This window comes from Bos grunniens, chromosome 13, assembly GCF_055505025.1.
Source record: "Bos grunniens cultivar Pamir isolate PY7600 chromosome 13, Bosgru_T2T1.0, whole genome shotgun sequence".
NCBI classification, from domain to species: Eukaryota; Metazoa; Chordata; class Mammalia; order Artiodactyla; family Bovidae; genus Bos; species Bos grunniens.
The window spans coordinates 74756452-74778552 of record NC_141177.1 but is presented as its reverse complement, the minus strand read 5'-3'; the positions used below and the strand labels follow the sequence as shown (position 1 = coordinate 74778552).

Sequence of the window (22101 nt, the reverse complement as noted above, 5' to 3'; positions counted from 1 at the left end):
GGCTTCTCCCGGGAGGCTGAGTAATCACTGGCATTGTATAAGTGCATACATTTGCATGACATTATAAGAATGTCAAGTTGTCTTTCAAAACTGGACCTGGACAAAAAGCCCACCAGGGCCTGCTCTACCTCGGAGCGCTGACTGTGGGAACACCCGGGGATGGTATTCAGTCTACTGTATGCGTACATTTCACTCACCCCACAGGCCTCCTGCCCACAAAAGGCCGGACAGTCCTTACCTCTCACTCGTAATGTCACATTTGCATTTCTATTCTCATGCTCGGTGGTCATAAGACGCTGGGAGATCAACAGAGAGACAGTTCTCAACCTATAGACACAAAAGGGGGGGCTTTGAACCTTCTGAAGGGCACTGTCTCAGTGGGGGGTGTCTGTTCAAAGGCTCCATATTGCCCTCCCGGATCTCCAGAGACTGAAAGGGAGCAATTTGGGAAGGCAGGCATGGATGGAGGTATGCATGGAAGGAGAAGAAGGGATGTAAAGAAAATAGTACACATATGCTCTGCTTTATCCGAGTCACTTTCCACAGTGCTGCTAACTACATGAAGTCCATGTTAACATTCAGAGACTATTTTTTCTTTGATTCTGGCAACTATAATTCTTCCAGAGATTCAAGGTACATGGATATACTTGGAGGTTCTGGTCACTACTCACCGAGCATTTCAAATTTCAGAAATCTTAAACTTCTTTACCACAAATAGCATTTTAGACATCCTTTCCTCTTTATCTACATGTTTGCTGCAAAGTTGTGCCTTTTAAGGTATTTGGATATAACAATAAATGTATGTTGAATATGCAATTAAATCAGGAAGTCACTAATTTTAACAGTGGTTGTGAGAGTGAGCTCTGAAATCAGTTTCTTCGGACTTATATGAATGATAAACCAACAGAAAAGGTCACCTTTTTCATTTATACCTTGGTCACCCCATCTGAAATGGGGAGAAATTGGGATTATGGTTCAATAAAAAAAACGAGGTCATGTAAGACGTATGTCTAGTCAAAGCTATGGTTTTTCCAGTAGTCATGTATGGATGTGAGAGTTGGACTATAAAGAAAGCTGAGCGCCAAGGAATTAATGCTTTTGAACTGTGGTGTTGGAGAAGACTCTTCAGAGTCCCTTGGACTGCAAGAATATTCAACCAGTCCATTCTGAAGGAGATCAGCCCTGGGTGTTCATTGGAAGTACTGATGTTGAAGCTGAAGCTCCAATACTTTGGCCACCTGATGTGAAGAGCTGACTCATTGGAAAAGACCCTGATGCTGGGAAAGATTGAGAGCAGTAGGAGAAGGGGACGACAGAGGATGAGATGGTTGGATGGCATCACTGACTTGATAGATATGAGTCTGGGTAAATTCTGGGAGTTGGTGATGGACAGGGAAGCCTGGCATGCTGCAGTCCATGGGTTCACAAAGAGTCAGACACAACTGAGTGACTGAACTGAACTGAAGAAGAATGCCAAGCATTTGGCAAGTAGTTGATAAGGCTTTGATAGAATTATCACCACTCCCAAATGTCTTTGCTGTCCAATGCAGCCAACTTGAAAGGATTACTGTTAACAAAATGAATTGATATAAATCCAGCCCAAAGCAAGCACACTTGACCTCTTCCATAGCTTACTGGGCCTCTTCAAGGCCAAATTGCAATGTGAGAATTTTTTGAAAATACTAAAAATGACTTAGAAATTGGTATGCCAATTTTTTTTTTTTTTTTAATTTTGGCTTGCTGCTATTGTTATTGTTGTATGCCTGTTACATGAGTTAGAAATGTGTTTGGCTGCAGCCAATAGTGATCTGGATAATTAGGGGTATATTTGCTATAAATCAAGGGAGGAGGTTTCTGCCCTTGACTACAATGCTCAACAATGTCCTCGAGGATCCAACTCTTATCATTTTCTCCCAGCAGCCTTACCTGCTTCTACCCTGAGGCTTATTAACCCATGGTTATGGAGCAGCTATGATTACTGGGCCTCCTACCAGCATTACAAACCCAAGAAAGTGTCTTCACCAAATGGTGTCATTTTTTTTTTTTTTTTTTACTTTTAATTGGAGGACAATGGCTTTACAGTGTTGTATTGGTTTCTGCCATACAACAGCATGAATCAGCCATAAGATATCAGCCTTATCATACATATGTCCCCTCCCTCTTGAACCTATCTCTCAGCCCCAACCCCATCCCACCTCTCTAGGTTGTCACAGAGCACCAGCCTGAGCTCCCTCCCGTTAGCTATCTGTTTTACATATGATAATGTGTATATTTCAGTGCTAGCCTCTCAATTCATCCCACACTCACCTTCCCCCTTTGAGTCCATTAGTAGTCTGTTCTCAATGTCTGTACCTCTCTTCCTGTCCAGCAAATAGGCTCATCAGTACCATTTTTCCAGATTCCATATATATACATTAATATATGACATGTGTTTTTCACTTTCTAACTTATTTCACTCTATCGCAGACTCTAAGTTCATCCACCTCAGCACCACTGACTTAAATTTGTCCCTTTTATGGCTGAGTAATATCTCACTCTATATACCACAACTTCTTTATCCATAGATGATGTCATTTTTATCAGTAAAGCAAGTGCTTTCCAAGAAGTGCTCTCAGCAAAATTTTTCTATCTCAGTGGCCGGAACTATCACAAAGCTTTGCAGCACTCTAAGGGTATGAGGCTATGGTTTTTCCAGTGGTCATGTATGGATGTGAGAGTTGGACTGTGAAGAAGGCTGAGCGCCAAAGAATTGATGCTTTTGAACTGTGGTGTTGGAGAAGACTCTTGAGAGTCCCTTGGACTGCAAGGAGATCCAACCAGTCCATTCTAAAGATCAGTCCTAGGTGTTCTTTGGAAGGAATGATGCTAAAGCTGAAACTCCAGTACTTTGGCCACCTCATGCAAAAAGTTGACTCATTGGAAAAGACTCTGATGCTGGGAGGGATTGGGGGCAGGAGGAGAAGGGGACGACAGAGGATGAGATGGCTGGATGGCATCACCAACTCGATGGACATGAGTTTGAGTGAACTCCGGGAGATGGTGATGGACAGGGAGACCTGGCGTGCTGTGATTCATGGGGTCGCAAAGAGTCGGACACGACTGAGCGACTGAACTGAACTGAAGGGTATCTGGAAAGGCAGGTAACAGGATTGTCCTGGGTAGACTAGTCATCCTCCCAGTGAAGATTGGCAACATTGCAGCCTAAAAAAAAAGAAAATCAAGAGTTTTGTTAAAATACAGTGGTGGTTCTCAAACCTTATGATTACTATAAAAAAATACCCTGGGCCTCACACCCAGAATCTCTCATTCAGGAGGTCTGGAGTAAGGGTCAAGTATGTGGCTGTATAACAAATCATTCTGTTTCATTACATTCATCTATTTAGTGGATTATAAGAACACACAGGGGGTGACTCTTCCCTGGCCCACAGTGTCTGGGGCTTCACCCCAAAGACTCAAATGACTGGCATGGATTTGAATGCTTGGGGACTGGAGTCATCTGGACCTTCTCTTCATATATCTGCTCTCTGGGCTGGGATGACAAGGTGACCTGCTGTCCTCTGACTCTGGACCAGGACACTTGTGTGTTGCAGCCTCAGTATGACAGGCATCCTTGTAGCGTGGTGGCTGGGTCCTGAGAGGGAAACTTTCACAAGGACCTGGGGGACGCTCATGGCCTTGAATGACCTAACCTTGAAAGACATGAGCATCACTCAGACTCATTCTGTTGGTGAATCACAAGTCCACCCGTATCCAAAGGGAGAATTAGACTTCATCTTGAAGAAATGGCAGGATCACATTATAGAAGAGCATGCAGGATGGGAAATACTCCTGTGGCCCTCTATGGAAAATACATTCTGCTGTAGACAAGACACGTAACAGTGTCTGACAAATCCCCATGGAAGGATTCTTGAGGCTCTAGAAGTCCTCATTAGAAGCCACTGTCGTAGCATCGGAGCACAAAATGTAGATCCACAGAGCATCGTATGGCAGTATTTCTGTTGTGGGACTGACTACAAAGTCTTATGTGGGCAATGCCACTGCTTCCTCGTGTCCCCATTAGCTGCTGCGTCATCCACGTCTTAGTGATTTCTCATGTTTGCAAAAGCTTGTTCAGTTCTGCAGAGATGGAAACAATGAGCAAAGAAAAGAATCCAGAGCAAATATCACTTAATATTGTTATGAAGCAAAAAAAAACCCTTGAATTTCTTTATGTATAAGAATACTACTGAAACTGTAAAGTCCAAGGCACTAACCCCCTCCTCAAAGAGCTTATAGTCTTTGGAAAGATTGGGTCTATACTTTTAAAAAAGATGAACATCAATAAAGAGGTTATATCATGTACCAAAAGAAATGCATTTTGATGGCTTTAAAATGAGGCTGAGAGTTGTCTTAGCTGAATAGCTGAAAAAGCCACCTTAGTGAAAGGATTTCTTAATTTGCACCTTGAAAGATAACAGAAAAGGGGGATGGATGGATGGATGGAAGGAAGGAAAGGAAGAGAAAGTATATTTCAGGCAAGAAGTGCCTATTTTCCAGTGATGAGCAGTGGAACACCGTAGGTCTCACTCTAGTTCAGGAAGAGACCATTGAATCACTCCATCGATACAAATTCTGCCCATAGGTGTATGAAGAATGCTGGTACTTGTCTCACTTCATTTCAAAAGCACCCTGATAGCGTGCTACTTAATACTTAAGAATCCAACAAAAGGGTCCATTGTAATCCCATAAATCAGCGACCTCCCTAGTTCCAAATATTGACTGCTTCTACAAGCCACGACAGACTTTCATTTGAATAACATTTTACAGTACATTTTTCAATGAAAAGTGAAGTGCTTTAAAAAGTTGCCTTTTGCCCAGCTCTCTTTTTAAGCACTGTCTTAATTGACTGCTTATTGTATAGGAGACAGTCTGTCTTTAAAAAGTCAAGTATAGAGGATACCAGAGAAACAGAACACTTGATCATTCCCTTTCTTTCTTTATTTTTATTGAAGTATAGTTAGCGTAAAATGTCATGTTAGTTTCAGGTGTACAGCACAGGGATTCAGTTTATATATATATATATATATATATACATTTTCAGATTCTTTTCCTTTATAAGTTATTGCAAAATATTGAATATAGTTCCCTGTGCTATACAATAGATCCTTGTTGGTTATCTACTTTATATATACTAGTGTGTATATATGAATCCCAACCTCCTAGTTTATCTCTCTCCCCTCTTTCCCCTTTGGTAACTATAAGTTTGTTTTCTATGTCTGTGGGTCTATTTCTCTTTTGTAATTAAGAAAAAAAAGAAAAGATACGATCATTAGTTTTAGAGAATGCATGTCATGCTTATAGCAAGGTGGTACTGATATCGATACACACATGCTCATGTTGAGGGTAAAACTACTAATAATTAACATTTATCAAATAGTTGTTGCGTGTTATGTGCTATCAGAGGCAGTATCTCATTTAATCCTCACAATAACCTTTTGATAAACTACCATCATCTCCATTTCACAGATGAAGAAACTGAGGCCACAAAGATTAAAGTTCTTGCCCTTGGACATGTTGGCAGGGCTGGGCGTGGAACCCAAGTCCACTTACCTTCAAAGTCGATGTTCACTGCAAATTAGTTTGATTCACAGAATATATCAAGACTAAATTACTCAGTGGTAGTGAAACAACCAAAATGAATACTGTGCCTGTGTTGAGATGGTGTCCAGTGGACAGACTGAGTCGATTATGGAGGTAGTAAGTGATGATCAGAGATTGAGAAAGCACTTCAGGGGGAAGAATTGGCAGAAAGAATGTCAGTAGGACGTTTCCTTTATGAGAATGAAATTTCAGACTCAGAGATTAAATATACTGGGAGGGCTGGAGGGAGGGGTTTACCAACTATGTAGTTGGTGATGGTCCAGTTGAGGAGCTCCCTGGGCGCCACTGACAGGACTTCTCAGCATGATCACTGCACAAAGGCACACAGTTGAGTCGAGAAGGCAGGTGATGCTGGAATCAAGCTATGTGTGTGGGTCAAGGCTTCATTTTCCTGGAGAAATATGTCAGCATTTACCTGTATCTCCTTGGTACTCAGTCTGTCCCATGAATGCCAGCCCGGCAACATCCAGCTGTGGCTTTCTGCCCTTGGGTCTCCTCTCACTATGGCATCCATACAGCCCGTGAGTGGGCCAGGCAGAGGAGCTAGGATTTGATATCCACGTGTCCAGAGTGTGGCCAGACTAATGTGACCCCATAGACTGTAGCCTACCAGGCTCCTCTGTCCATGGGATTTTCCAGGCAATAGTACAGGAGTGGATTGCCATTTCCTTCTCCAGGGGATCTTCCCAACTCAGGGCTCGAACCCGGGTCTCCCGCATTGTAGACAGATGCTTTACCGTCTGAGCCACCAGGGAAGGCCAATCCATGATACTACTGTTTCAGTATCCACTTTGGATGGCCAAGCAGCCCACGGGGGCCTGACCTGCCAGTAGACAGCAGCAGCAGCAGCAGAGACAGACCAATGTAAACTTCTGTCATGAGTGCTCAAGCAGCCTGCGAGCCTCAGTCTCCCCAAGATACCTCGTAAGTAACACACCTGCAAAGCTTACTGGAATCTCACTTCGTTTGGTTTGAATTGCCCAGTCCAGTCCCAGCCTGAGAACCTCCAAGCCGTCCACTGACGGACTCTGTCGGAGGATGTGCCCCAGATCCTCAGGGCTGTTTCTCTGGACCTCCCCTAGGGACCCCTTGGGGAGGGGTCCATGTACTGCCTCCAGGGCCTAAGTTATAAATGTCCCTGCTCCACTTCTTGTGTGCTCTTGGGTTGAACCGCCACCATCCACCACCCCAGGGCTCTTCTTAAGTGTTAAACTGACAAATTCCAAGCCCTTGAGTGGTTCTCAACCAGGATCAAGGGTATGGATTTGTACATACCCAGTCCCCTGGGTATGGAAATTGATAGCTAGGGTGACAGGTTTGAGCTGTTGCTCCCACTCTAGAAATGAGCCCAAGATGTATTTACCCATGTGTGGGTGTGGGTGTGCTCCGTCACTAAGTCATGTCCAACTTTGCAACCCCATGGACTGTAGCCTGCCAGCCTCCTCAGTTGCACTTGGGTTGCACTTGCTCAGAAAAGCAACTGGTGGGTAACTCTGAGGCATTTTGTACACCATTTCCTAGAGCTCCCCAGTGAGACCCACCCCAGTGCCCATATGGTTACCTGCCCTCCAATCCATCCTTACTGACTCCTTTCCCTACCTTACCTTCTAATTTCTTTACTAGTGCTTCCAATGACCACTTTCTTAATAAATGACTTAAACTACATTCTGTATCTCTGGGATCTGTTGAGGAAACTCAGCTTAAGATGAAGACTAACTCCAAGGGGCAGAGTATGGCTTTGCTGTAGCCATGGGAGTCTGAGAAGCCTGGTAATTACTTACAGTGGGTATTAATATAGAATTGCTGCAGGCTGTTGAACAGAGATGGGTGTGTTGTTTACACAAAATGATTCTAAGTTTCTGTGGTCTAGTGTGCTTTGTACTAAAGGGAGGAAGTGGCTGGGGGTAGAGCCTGCAACCTAGGGAAATGAGTTTTGCCATTCCTAGTGACAAGGAAGTTTGGATTAGTTGGGAAGAAGCTAAAACAAAAATAAGGAACAGATCAAAGACGTGAAGGAGAATCAGTGGGGATTGATGCTGACTGAGTTAGTGATGGAGAAGTGGGAAGAATGGCGGAAGTGAAATAACCTGCTTAGAGAACTGAGAGGGTGGCAGTGTTCTTGGCAGGTTTGATTTATGCCTAATTTGTAGCCCTGCTTACAGAGTAATATTTATTGGTCTTGAGACTATCCTGAAGCCCTGTGTAGTTCATCAGAACGGGATTCATTTCTCTTAAAGAAAGGACCTTGTGAAACCTTTGGAAATGTAGTCAGTGTTTTGTATGACTTTAATGGATTTTTCTCCGGCCCTCCAATACACATACATCTTTTCCCTGCACTGAAGTCCTCGAACCTGTCCTTTCTCTTTATGAATAAAAAGATAGGTTTTTGTTAACAATAGACCCTTTAATGAATGATTGGAGCTACTGTCTTAATATGTCAAAGCCAGGACCTGTTTAACAATTGGTAGCCCCCTCTCAACAGTCACCACCAGAGGCAGCTTCCCTTGCACTTGCTCAGAAAAGGTACTGAAATGCTCCCTGCCTGATCACAGAAGCAACCACATTTTCACCCCCACGCCCTCTGCACAGCTTTTCAAGCCACTTAACACCCTTCAAGTGTCTGGAAACTAATAGAATGCTCTTTACACATGGCCTTCCTGTTTGCTTGTCTGTTACATGTCAGGATTTGCTTACTTATGTATGTCTAAGAAGAAAGCCTAATGGTCGTAAGGGATCTCTGAGCTCCTAAGGAAACTTCACTGGCCAGTAATCTGTGTCTTTTAGTATTTTAATTTTATATTTCAGCTTATTGATAAAACATAGTGTGGAGGAAAGGTCATACAGTCCTAACATGATGTAAGTTTGTGCCGTTTGAAAATTGCTAAGGACAATGAATGTGCTGTTTTTTGAATGAGTCACGTGAAGGAAAAACACCATGAGCTTAACTCTTCCATTGCAGATGAGAGATTCTGAAAAGAATGGAAATTGATAGCTAGCGTGACAGGTTTGAGCCGTTCCTCCCACTCTAGAAATGAGCCCAAGATGTATTTACGCGTGTGTGTGGGGGGAGGGGAGGGGGCCGTGTGCTCAGTCACTAAGTCATCTCCAACTCTTTGTGACCCCATGGACTGTAGCCTGCCAGCTTCCTCTGTCCATGGAATTTTCTATGCAAGAATGCTGGAACAGGTTGCCATTTCCTACTCCAGGAGATCTTTCTAACCCAGGGATAGAACCTACATCTCTTGGGTCTCCTGCATTGGCAGTTCAGTTTAGTTCAATTCAGTTGCTCAGTCATGTCCAACTCTTTGCGACCCCATGGACTGCAGCACACCAGGCTTCCCTATCCATCACCAACTCCCAGAACTTACTCAAACTCATGTCCATTGAATCAGTGATGCCATCCTCTGTCATCCTCTGTCGTCCCCTTCTCCTCGTGCCTTCAATCTTTCCTAGCATCAGGGTCTTTTCTAATGAGTCAGTTCTTTGCATCAGGTGGCCAAAATATTGGAGTTTCAGCTTCAGCATCAGTCCTTCCAGTGGATATTCAGGACTGATTTCCTTTAGGATGGACTGGTTGGATCTCCTTGAAGTCCAAGGGACTCTCAAGAGTCTCCTCCAATACCGCAGTTCAAAAGCATCAATTCTTTGGTGCTCAACTTTCTTTAACATCCATACATGACTACCGGGAAAACCATGGCTTTGACTAGACGGACCTTTGTTGGCAGATGCTTTACCTGTGTGCCCCCTGGGAAGCCTGTATTTACCCATTGACCCCAATAAATGACCAATTTCTAGTTAAGGAAGACTGTGACATTTTTTGGCCTTTTAATTGAAGTATAGTTGATTTATAATTGTGTTAATTTCTGCTATACAGCACAGTGATTCAGTTATACATATATATATATGTGTGTGTGTGTGTGTGTGTTCTTTTTACATCCTTTTCCATTATGAATAGTGAATATACTTCCCTGTGCTATACAGTAGGACCTTGTTGTTTATCCATTCTCTATATAATAGTTTGCATCTTTTTTGACCTTCTCTTGAAGAGAGAATACACCAGTATTCTGTTCATACGGACCTATATATTAATAATTCTGTGCATATAGTCCTCAGTTCAGTCAGTTCAGCTCAGTCACTCAGTCGTGTCCGACTCCCTGTGACCCCATGAATCACAGCACGCCAGGCCTCAATCCATCACCAACTCCGGGAGTTCACTCAAACTCACATCCATCGAGTCAGTGATGCCATCCAGCCATCTCATCCTCTGTCATCCCGTTCTCCTCCTGCCCCCAATCCCTCCCAGCATCAGAGTCTTTTCCAATGAGTCAACTCTTCGCATGAGGTGGCCAAAGTACTGGAGTTTCAGCTTTAGCATCATTCCTTCCAAAGAAATCCCAGGGCTGATCTCCTTCAGAATGGACTGGTTGGATCTCCTTGCAGTCCAAGGGACTCTGAAAAGTCTTCTCCAACACCACAGTTCAAAAGCATCAATTCTTCAATGCTCATCTTTCTTCACAGTCCAACTCTCATATCCATACATGACCACTGGAAAAACCATAGCCTTGACTAGATGGACATTTGTTGGCAAAGTAATGTCTCTGCTTTTCAGTATGCTATCTATGTTGGTCATAACTTTTCTTCCAAAGAGTAAGTGTCTTTTAATTTCATGGCTGCAGTCACCATCTGCAGTGATTTTGGAGCCCAAAATATATTAATAATTCTAGACTATTTGTTATGGAGAGGAAAAATTATCTTTAACTTGACAAAATTTATTCACATTATCTCTTCCACTTGGAGGTACAACTTATTACAGACTCCCACCAATAATCACCCTCCAGACAAGGATCCCAGGAATCATAGAGAAAGCAAGTGAAATGAAACATGATACCATATTAGACATAGTAGCATCTACAAATTGACTCTTCGGTTTAATTCAGTCAAATTTTTATTAAATTATCCCAATAAGCATTTATTTGTGTTATCAGAGTGATGGGGAAAAGCCAGATGCAGTTAGCTTCAGAATCTTAATGCCCAAAGCAAGGCCTTCACGAGACCTCTTTGATGACTGAAAAAGGAATAAGGCTGAGGATCAATATGTGAACCATTCTGTGAATTTAAATGGAAGATCCATTTTCTGAATGCATATTGAGCCACCTGCTTCCTATTTCCAAACACACACACACACACGCACACATACACACACACCCCTCTGGTGTGGAATATGTATAATGAAAACATCAGGCTGCACTGTTCAGTATAGCGGACACTAGCTACCTGTGTCTGTTGAGCCCTGGAAAGATGCAGAGTCCAAAGCAAGATGTGTTATAAAGCACACAGCAGATTTCAAAGACTTAGCCCTGAGAAAAGAAGACAATTTAGCTCTTTGGTAAATTCTTATATCAATCGTAGGTTCAAATGATAATATTTGTATATATTCACTTAAGTAAAATATAAAATTAAGTGCACATTTATTGTTACTTTTAAAATATTGTCATGAGAAAATTTAAATTACATGTGTTGCTAGACAGTTTCTATTGGACTTCCCTGGTGGCTCAGTGGTAAAGAATCTGCCTGCAGTGCAGGAGACCCGGTTTTGATCCATGAGTCGGGAAGATCCCCTGAAGGAGGGCATGGCAACCCACTCCAGTATTTTTGCCTGGAGAATTCCATGGACAGAGGAGCCTCGTAGGCTGTAGTCCACAGGATCGCACAGAGTTGGACACAACTGAAGTGACTAAGCAGCGGCAGTGGTGGCCAGCTCTGGAAATAAGGAACTTAAGAAGTGGGTGGGCTTTTCTCTCTTTCACTATTTCAGAAAATAAAGTAAGCTTCTTACTTACATGTTCTTCCCTTTAATTCACCCAACAACATCATGCCTATCTGATAGAAAATGATGCCAACGAAACCATCTAATTAGTGAGGCCAACTATTTCAAAATTAATTAATTTTACAAATATCTTAAAACTCTATGCACATACATGGAACTATTCATAAGATATTTATTTTTCTACAAACTATGAACGTTCAGCATACTTCAACTTCATTAGGATTTTATTTATACCAGTATTATTTTTATTACTGGTTGTGTCTGTCTCTTCCATTAAATTTTGTTTCAATAATAAAACAAAAAAAAATTTGGAAAAGAGTGCAATTATCATTTAACTGAGTTTTCAAATACCTCATTTAAATGACACATATTGAGAAATGCAGAATTCACCACCACAGTAAATAATACTAATCTGTAAGAGTGTCTTTGTAACTTTTCAATACTATAATATAGATTTTTTTTTTTCAATTAAGTTAGGAGGCTCTTATTTCAGTTCCCCTGAGCTAAAAGCATTAGCTTGGGTGGAAGGACTGGTTGGCGAGAACAAGTTTACTGAATACACAGTGACTTGGCACTCGAGAGAGCACAGGAAGGGACAGGCCATACTGAGATGGCACGATTGCTGGGACCCGCCGTCTCGCATGAGTCGGGTGCTCTTACAATATATGAGCAATAAGCCTTTATCCTAAACTATGAGAGTTGGACTGTGAAGAAGGCTGAGTGCCGAAGAATTGATGCTTTTGAACTGTGGTATTGGATAAGACTCCTGAGAGTCCCTTGGACTGCAAGGAGATCCAACCAGTCCATTCTAAAGGAGATCAACCCTGGGTGTTCTTTGGAAGGAATGATGCTAAAGCTGAAACTCCAGTACTTTGGCCACCTCATGCAAAGAGGTGACTCATTGGAAAAGACTCTGATGCTGGGAAGGATTGGGGGCAGGAGGAGAAGGGGACGACAGAGGATGAGCTGGCTGGATGGCATCACTGACTCGATGGACGTGAGTCTCAGTGAACTCTGGGAGTTGGTGATGGACAGGAAGGCCTGGCGTGCTGCGATTCATGGGGTTTCAGAGTCAGACGCGACTGAGCGACTGAACTAAACTGAACTGAACTGAACTGATGGAGATAAAAAGACACGATGTGTCCTCTACTTTGAGAAAATGTAGTAGAGAGGTATGGATCATCAGGCCGATAAGTACTATTACTCTTATCTCGATTAATCCACCCATTTTCTATATAGCAGTCATTTTCTATGTAGCAGTACATGACATTTTTTTAAAATAAATCTTTTTGTTTTCCTCCTCCCACTGCTGCTGCTGCTGCTGCTGCTAAGTTGCTTCTTCAGTCGTGTCCGACTCTGTGCGACCCCATAGACGGCAGCCCACCAGGCTCCCCCGTCCCTGGGATTCTCCAGGCAAGAACACTGGAGTGGGTTGCCATTTCCTTCTCCAATGCGTGAAGGTGGAAAGTGAAAGTGAAGTCGCTCAGTCGTGTCCCTCCCACTGCCAATACTTAAAATTCCAGAGTGAATTTCTAATACACTTGGGGAAAAAACCTTAGCAAAACCCAGAAGACCCTGCATAAGCTCACCTCCAGTTTCACCCCAGACTCTGCTTCCCCTTCATGCTCAACTCTCCAACTGGCTCCTGCTTCAGAGTCTCTACCTTTGTCATCACTCTGCCTGGAAATCTTTCTTAAGCCATAAGAATAGTGGAAAACAGAGGGAGCCTTAGCTTGGGCACCTCTGAGTTGCCTTCTGTGGCCCCCAGGGCCTGATTCTCTTGTTCTCTGGATAGTAACCTTAGATCTCAATTTTACTATTCAACTTTCTTCACAGCACAAACAACTATCTTTTTTTTTTTTTTTTTTACATACATTTAGCTGTGTATGGTCTATTGAGAACTGAGAACATAAGCTTGCTTTATTTTCTTTGATAATCTTTTCCCAGGCACATAAAGCACCCTCAATATTTAAATGACAGCTGGCTGGCTAACTGGTGACTGTCTGACTGAGGGTGGGCTGGCAGGCTGGAGGGGTAGATGAAATAAGATGGAGTGTAGTATCAAGCAGAGGGAATTCAGGGTCCTGGGGGGGAATAGAGATGGTATCTAATCCAGATTGGGAAGTTAAAGAAGAAATTTCTGAAGGAGACAGCACCTTCCCTGGCACTGGAGGTTACCAGCAGTTGTCATTCAGGCCGTCAGCAAAGGGCTTTTTCTTATAGGCAAATGAGCAAGATCCTGGTGGCCAGGAGAGGCTAACAGGCTCAGAGAACTACAAGTTTAGTCATGTTGCAGCATGGCATAATAGTGATGTGTGAGGACAGGTAGGCAGTGCCTGATATGCAGGAACCCGCAAAGTCAGAAGAACTGACTGTATGAGAAGTCATACAGTCAGTATGAGAAACCTGATTTGGACTGTATCATAAAACCAGCTGTCTGAATATGCAAAGAGTTGACTCATTGGAAAAGACTCTGATGCTGGAAGGGATTGGGGGCAGGAGGAGATGGGGATGACAAAGGATGAGATGGCTGGATGGCTTCACTGACTCGATGGACGTGAGTCTGAGTGAACTCCGGGAGTCGGTGATGGACGGGGAGGCCTGGCACGCTGCGATTCATGGGGTCGCAGAGTTGGAAACGACTGAGCAACTGAACTGAATATGCTACAAAGTGGGCCATGCTCTGAGTGTCTGCCTGGTCACTCCCTCTCAGTTGTTAAACTTCTCATGAGATTGTCATCTGAACAAAGTCAGGGACTGTTTCTCGCCTCTTGAATTCTCCACGTCTAACTCGGTGCCTCCTTCAAGGTAGGCTCCCAGCAAATTCCTGCTGAATTAAATCGAGTCTTTTCTCATGTTATTCTGTAGGCCATATCTGAACTGATATTTGAGGCTGTCTAGATTATTCTGCACCATCACACAAAGTGCGAGAAGAGCTCATGCCCCATTGACCCTCCATAATAGTTACTTTGAATTAATATTGAGGATGGACATGCACAATAAACTGACATGCTCCAAAGCTTTCCACTGTGGAAAAATATCACCTTGACAGTAAAGAAGGCTGGGAAAAGGCCTTTTGGAGATGTGGATAGTGAACCCGTGCGTGTGTCTGTCTGTCTGTATATACATATGTATGTATGTATATGTACATGTGTTTGTGTGTGTGTATATACATATACACACACATACACACATATATGTAGTTTCCTGACTTGGTATAGAAAAGAGAAACCAGACAAATTCCTGACACACAGAATTTTTTTTTTTTTTTAATCAAGGAGTCACCTGAAAAGGCTACATTCTTATGGGAATAATCAATTCTAAAATAGCTGTCCGTTTTTCAGAGATTAGTCTTCTGCAATAGAAACCAAGTCTTGGTGGTCAGAATTCTGGACCCGGCTAAGAAAAGTTGTTTCCTTTGCTTTCGTTTCTCTAGTGTTGAAAGGGCAGAGTGCCTCAGGTGGTCACCATTATGTAAGTTATCTCCTGGAGTTGCATTGTTTACAACAGGCTGAAACAAAAGAGCCTTGGAATTTGGTTCTGATTATTGTGACAGAGATTGAAAACAAAGTGGGGAAATGATATATTAATAACGATGATGCTTGATATACTTAATTGGAATGGTAACAAGTTCAGATTCCCCAGAAGTATCCCACAGCCTCTCCTTAGATTTTATAAGGTTAACTTCTTTTTCACTTATTTCAGAAGGCTGTATTTTTCTATACATTTTATTAATTTTCCACGTCTTTATTGTATAACTGTGTGGAACATATTCCCTTAATCAATTAGCACATACTTAGAGAAGCACAAACTAAAGCAAATTTGCAGAAACCCTCTTGAATTGTAACACCTCTAAGTCATTAGACATTTCTAAAAGGGTGTAACTACCCCATCTTTCACCTACAAAGTCTGCTACTTTTAAACATTTTTATTGGGGTATAATTGATTCACAGTGCTGTGTTAGTTTCAGATGTACAGCAAAATGAATCTGTTATACCCACTCTTTTTTAGATTCTTTTGCCAAATAGGCCATTACAGAGTATTGAATACTTTCCTGTGCTATACCTTAAGTCATTATTCAGTTCAGTTCACTTCAGTCACTCCGTCGTGTCTAACTCTTTGCGACCCCATGAACTGCAGCACGCCAGGCCTCCCTGTCCATCACCAACTCCCGGAGTTTACTCAAACTCATGTCCACCGAGCAGGTGATGCCATCCAGCCATCTCATCCTCTGTCATCCCCTTCTCCTCCTGCCCCCAATCCCTCACAGCATCAGGGTCTTTTCCAGTAAGTCAACTCTTCCCATGAGGTAGCCAAAGTATTGGAGTTGCAGCTTCAGCATCAGTCCTTCCAATGAACACCCAGGACTGATCTCCTTTAGGATGGACTGGTTGGATCTCCTTGCAGTCCAAGGGACTCTCAAGAGTCTTCTCTAATACCACAGTTCAAAAGCATCAATTCTTCAGCACTCAGCTTTCTTCACAGTCCAACTCTCACATCCATACATGACCACTGGAAAAACCATGGCCTTGACTAGACAGACCTTTGTTGGCAAAGTAATGCCTCTGTTTTGAATATGCTATCTAGGTTGGTCATAACTTTCCTTCCAAGGAGTAAGCGTCTTTCAATTTCATGGCTGCAGTCACCATCTGCGGTAATATTGGAGCCCAAAAAAATAAAGTCTGACACTGTTTCCCCATCTATTACCCATGAAGTGATGGGATCAGGTGCCATGATCTTAGTTTTCTGAATGTTGAGCTTTAAGCCAACTTTTTCACTCTCCTCTTTCACTTTCCTCAAGAGGCTCTTTAGTTCTTCTTCACTTTCTGCCATAAGGGTGATGTCATCTGCATATCTGAGGTTATTGATATTTTTCCCAGCAATCTTGATTCCAGCTTGTGCTTCTTCCAGCCCAGCATGTCTCATGATGTACTCTGCATATAAGTTAAATAAGCGGGGTGACCATATACAGCCTTGACATACTCCTTTTCCTATTTGGAACCATTGTTCCATGTCCAGCTCTAACTGTTGCTTCCTGTCCTTATTAGATACCTGTGTTATTTATAGTAGTGTGCATGTGTCAGTCCCAAGCTCCCAGTTTATCTTTCCTCCCTTACCTCTCAGTAACAACAAGTTTATTTTTTGCATCTGTAACTCTACATAAGTTTTATAGATACATTCATTTGTAGCCGTTTTTTAGATTTCTTATGTAAGTGGCCTATATTTGTCTTTCTCTCTCTGACTGACTTTACTCAGTATGCAGATCTCTAAGTCAATCCCTATTGCTACAAATGACATTATTTTGTTCTTTTTTATGGTTGAGTAATATTCATCTTATACATGTATCCATTCCTTTGTTGACGGACATTTAGGACATTGCCTTCAGGTCCTGTCTATAGTGTTGATAAATGCTACAGTGAACATTGGGTGCATGTATAATTTTCTTCATATATCTGACTAGGAATGGGACCCTATACTGGATCATATGGTAGCTCTATTTCCAGTTTTTTAAGGAACCTCCCTACTGTTCTCCTGGAGAAGGCAATGGCAACCCACCCCAGTATTCTTGCCTGGAGAATCCCAGGGACAGGGGAGCATGGTGGGCTGCCGTCCATGGGGTCACACAGAGTCAGACACGATTGAAACGACTGAGCAGCAGCAGAATACTGTTCACCATAGTGGCTGAACCAGTTTACATTCCCACCAACAATATAGGAGTGTTCCCTTTTCTCCACACCCTCTTCAGTATTTACTGTTTGTAGATTTTTTAATGATTGCCATTTCAACCAGTGTGAGGTGATAACTTCATTGTAGTTTTGATTTGCATTTCTCTAATAATTAATGATGTCGAGCATCTTTTTTTATATGCTTTTTATCGATCTGTATGTCTTCTTTGGAAAAGTGTCTATTTAGATCTTTTGCCCATTTTTTTGATTGGGTGGTTTATTTTTTTATGTTGAGCTGCATGGACTATTTGTATATTTTGGAGATTAATCTTACGTCACTTGCTTTGTTTGCAAATATTTTCTTTTATTCTGAGAGGTTTTTTTGTTTTGTTTATGGTTTCCTTAGCTGTGCAAAATCTTTTAAGTTTCATTTGGTCTCATTTGTTTGTGTTTTTATTTTCATTACTCTGGGAGGTGGATCAAAAAAATGTCTTGCTGTGATTTATGCAGAGAGTGTCATGCCTATGTTTTCCTGAACAAATGTTATAGTGTCTGGCCTTACATTTAGGTCTTTAGTTGATTTTGAGTTCATTTTTGTGTATTCTTTTACATGCAGTTGTCCAGTTTTCCCAGCACCACTTATCAAAGAGATTGTTTTTACTCCTTTGTGTATTCTTGCTTCTTTATAGATTAGATGACTGTAAGTGTGTGGGTTTATCTCCGGACTTTGTATCCTGTTTGTTCAATATATGTATTTGTTTTTTGTGCCAATATCATACTGTTTTGATGACTGTAGCTTTGTAGTATAGCCTGAAGCCAAGAAGCTTAATTCCTCCAGCTCCATTTTTCTTTCTCAATATGCTTCGACTATTTGTGGTGTTTCCATACAAATTGTAAAACTTTTTGTTCTAATTCTGTGAAAAAAGCTGTTGGTAATTTGATAGGGATTGCACTGAATCTGTAGATTGCTTTGGGCAGTATAGTCATCTTCACAATACTCTTCCAATCAAAGAAAAGGGTATATCTCTCCATATATTTGTGTCATCTTTTATTTTCTTTCATCAGTATCTTATAGTTTTTCTGAGTACAGGTCTTCTATCTCCCTCAGTGGGTTTATTCCTAGGTATTTTTATTCTTTTTAATGTGATAGTAAATAGGGTTGTTTCTTTAATCTCTCTTTGATTTTTTGTTGTCAGTGTATAGGAATGCAAGAGATTTCTGTGAATTGATAAGCTCTAGTAGTTTTCTGGTAGCATCTTCAGAATTTATACACACACACACACACACACACACACACACATATATATGTAGTATCATGTCATCTGCAAACAGCAACTGTTTTGCTTCTTTTTTCCAGTTTGGATTCCTCTAATTGCTTTTTCTTCTTAATCTCACTGGTCTTAAATGATGAATGCTTGTATAAAAGGAAAAAGCCCTGTAGAATCACATTAAGTCTACCAGTCAATTGATTTCTTATGAGAAACCTTTGACTTAGGGAGGCATGGACTGAAGAACGTTTTGTTCCTTGGGAGATGATGAAAACAGAAGATAATTGATTATATTATCAAGCCTTGAATATTAAACCATCCTGGGCTTCAGATATGTTTTAGAAATGCCAGTTTGATGTGTGTAGATATAGAAAGGAAATTAAATAGCCCATGTAATTTACAACCATGTAAAATAACTTGGTTTACTTACTATTGCTTTTCTTAAAAAGTTTTTGTCTTTCCATATTCAGGTTGCTTGTGGAAATAAATTTTTAAATAAAACTGCCAAGTAGGTGTGAAAGAATTTTCTCAAGGGGAAAGTAACAACTAAGAGACAGATTGATCTCTCTGCCCTGATGTCCCTAATCAAGTTAGATGAGGACAGAAATGAAGGAAGAAGAGAGAATGATCAGAAAAAGGGAAGTTCCAAGGGGATAAAATCTTGCCATTGCAGGAGGTGTTGCCTGTTCTCTGTTTACATTCCTTGGACCTTAACATTTCACTGTGCTCCAACAAATTTCCAAGTGCTGCTACCTGTATTCTGTGCCTGAGGGGTTTTCCCATAACAGTGGAAATATTCTTTACCAGGAATAGATCCCATTGGAACCTTGCCTTCAGTCAATGATTCTCCAGTCTATAAATACCCTAGCTCCTCTGCTCTTAGGCATCACTTCTTAAAATTTCCCTGCAGCAGTAAACTCCAGTGGTCCATTGTGGTAGTTGGCTTGACAACAACTCATTCTTCATTTAACTGCCTTCCTCTCATGTATCACTTCAATACTCTTCTCATGACTCCTGGGATCACCTCTGAAACAGACTGTTTGAACTCATATTCTAGTCTTAGACTCAGTTCCTTTAGAACCTGAACTAAGACAACCACTATTTCTGCTCATGGTGGTTTTTCTTTGGATTCCAAAGAAATTGGAATTATAGCAGCTCCTATATTTAAGAGTTATTAACCAGTTCTTAATGGTGTTGCTTTTACCCAGGCCATTAATTTTCCTTGCTTTAGTCAATACCCATCACAGGTATGTGTTTCATAAGTATTTTCTGAATGTAGACCACCCTATGAATAGAAAGCTTATGCCTTAGCATAATTCCTACACAAAGTCCATGTTTAGAAAATGTTTTATCAGATGAAGTGTGATGCTTATGCCCTTGGCAGTGGAAAGGTCTTTATCCAGCTTTAGAACAGCGTTCTTCCCCATGCTGGGTTGCTGTGTAGTTGCCAAATTGTGTCCAGCTCTTTGCAACCCCATGGATTGTAGTCCCCCAGGTTCCTCTGTCCATGGCATTCCCCAAGCAGGATATGTGGTATTTAAAGCTGTCTGCTTGAAATCCACCTGCTTACACAGGTATTCAGAGGAAAGAAGGCTATTTTTATCCACATCAGCATCTGGGAATAATTTATCACAGAGGTGCAGCTCATAAAACTAGTCACTCTGGACACCTTTCTCCCTTTCAAATGAGAAGAATTTGGTTTCCAGTTTGTTGGTCATGGAAGCTGAGTATGCATTGACTCATTTCTTGAGAAATGTGAATATGAGAGAGGAAGGATTTTTATCACTCAGTATAACAAAGTGAGAGCCCATCCAAGTTGGGTAAAATGCACATAACTTATTTTATGAACACCTCTCTAAAGCATCTTAAAGTTTAGAGGATAAAGAACTCAATGGGTTTTTACTTGGTTATTTTCCCCAAGGCTAAAACTTGCAGCTTATTTCAGCAGGGTTTTTTTTTTTTTTTTAATGGTTAAACAATAGTTCTTTTTAAAATATATAGTCTAAAATGAAATAGCGCTTCAGATCTATATGCAACAGCTGGTGTTCATGTGATATTGTAAGATGCCTCCTTTTACACAGTCTCAGCCTCCTCTGGGTAGAAAAGAAATGTGAGAGTGGTGAAAAAAAAAAAAAGAGAAAAAAGTAGGAAACACTTCTACTTGAGTTATGTCTTCCTTTTCATTGTAAAGTAAAATGTTTGAAAATTGTATGGATAATACACTACCTTGAAATTTTGTTATTCAAGATAATTGAGGCAGAGATTTCCTGAAAAACTCTGCCTCAATGATCTGCATCATATCGAAATCATACAAGTCTGACTTTAGACTTTTAGTCAAACTGTTTAACTTACATTTCTTCCCTCAATCAATCTGTTGTCATTCATGAGCTAAACGTCAACAAGGTTTGTTTTTTTCCATCATGTTGATTATTGGATTGCAAAGCTTTTAAATCTGAAGACTGAGTCAGTAATTGGTGAATTGGAACCTGAATGATTGAGGGGCTATTAGTAGGCCATGCTGGCATTATTTAACCATTATTCATAGAAAAGCCCTTTTCCTTTCCTGATCTCTCTGCCGTGCATACATATACATACATTAGAAGAATAATAAGGGCCCTATTTGGCCCATAGTACTTTACTCATAGGCCTACCTAAAGTAATACGGAGAGAGTTCATGGTAGGCAGATCAATGAATTGATGTAAATTATCTGGTAGATAATTCAGCTTCTTTTCCCACTTAGCAGACAATATCTCTTGTAAGTGTCCTGTGCTCCAGAAGTGACCTGAAGTGGCTTTTGTATACTAGGTCAACACTGAACCACAAGATTGTACTGGAACCAGACTTTCCCACTGATTTATGTGAACCAGACTATTACAACTGAATTATTCTGGCAAACCTGAAACTTCGTCCTCTCCTCAAATGGCATAGGCTTCAAACTCTCATCTTTTTCTAGTTTACAAGAAATTTCGGGTTTTCATTATCTATAAGCCATAGAAATATGTAAATTGCCACCACTAAGCTAAGATTGGCTGTTGTTTAGTCACTAAGTCGTGTTCAACTCTTTTGCGACCCCATGGACTATAGCCAACCAGGCACCTCTTGCTAGATACAAATAGAGTTATATAATTGTAGACCTTATATCCTATCAAGAAGACCTTAAGAATCCCAACACCTTCTTCCTTCTACTACTCTGATATTTGACAGGCAGGCTTACGTCTGGTACTCTGAGAGCATGATCTAAACCCTCTGATCAGTTCAGTCCTGGAGAGTGGACTTTCATTAGCTCTAGTTTGTCCTAGGTATTAGGATAGTAAGCCCCAAAGCAAAGAAAGGATATGGTGAGATCCCTGTTCTATGCTGTCCTTATGGTCTTGCTGGAGACAGAGGACTTTAACCTATAAAAGACTGGGAGGATTTTGTGAAAATAGGTAAAAGCATTTAAAACTCTGATGGTGATAAATTGATAAACTCTGATGGTGGGAACTTTGCCTAATGACTTAAACGAGGTGCCATGTTTCCCGCCGATGGGTTGTCAATACATGCTTGTCCAGTCTCGGAAAATGATGTTCATCACCCTGTCTCGTTCAGCTCACTGAGAGGCTGAGCCTTTGTAAATTCCCAAGGTTCTTCTCACATGTGTGGGCTCCACTCACATTTCCTAGTAAAGAACTGTTATGAGTTGGTGTTTGATTTGTTACT

The 22101-nt window shown here is 41.4% G+C and overlaps 1 protein-coding gene across 4 annotated transcripts in view; it reads left to right on the top strand.

Moving 5' to 3' along the window:
* Positions 1–22101, top strand: part of MACROD2 (mono-ADP ribosylhydrolase 2) — a 2315241-nt gene that overhangs the window by 2008294 nt on the left and 284846 nt on the right. The gene's annotated exons all lie outside the window — the stretch shown is intronic.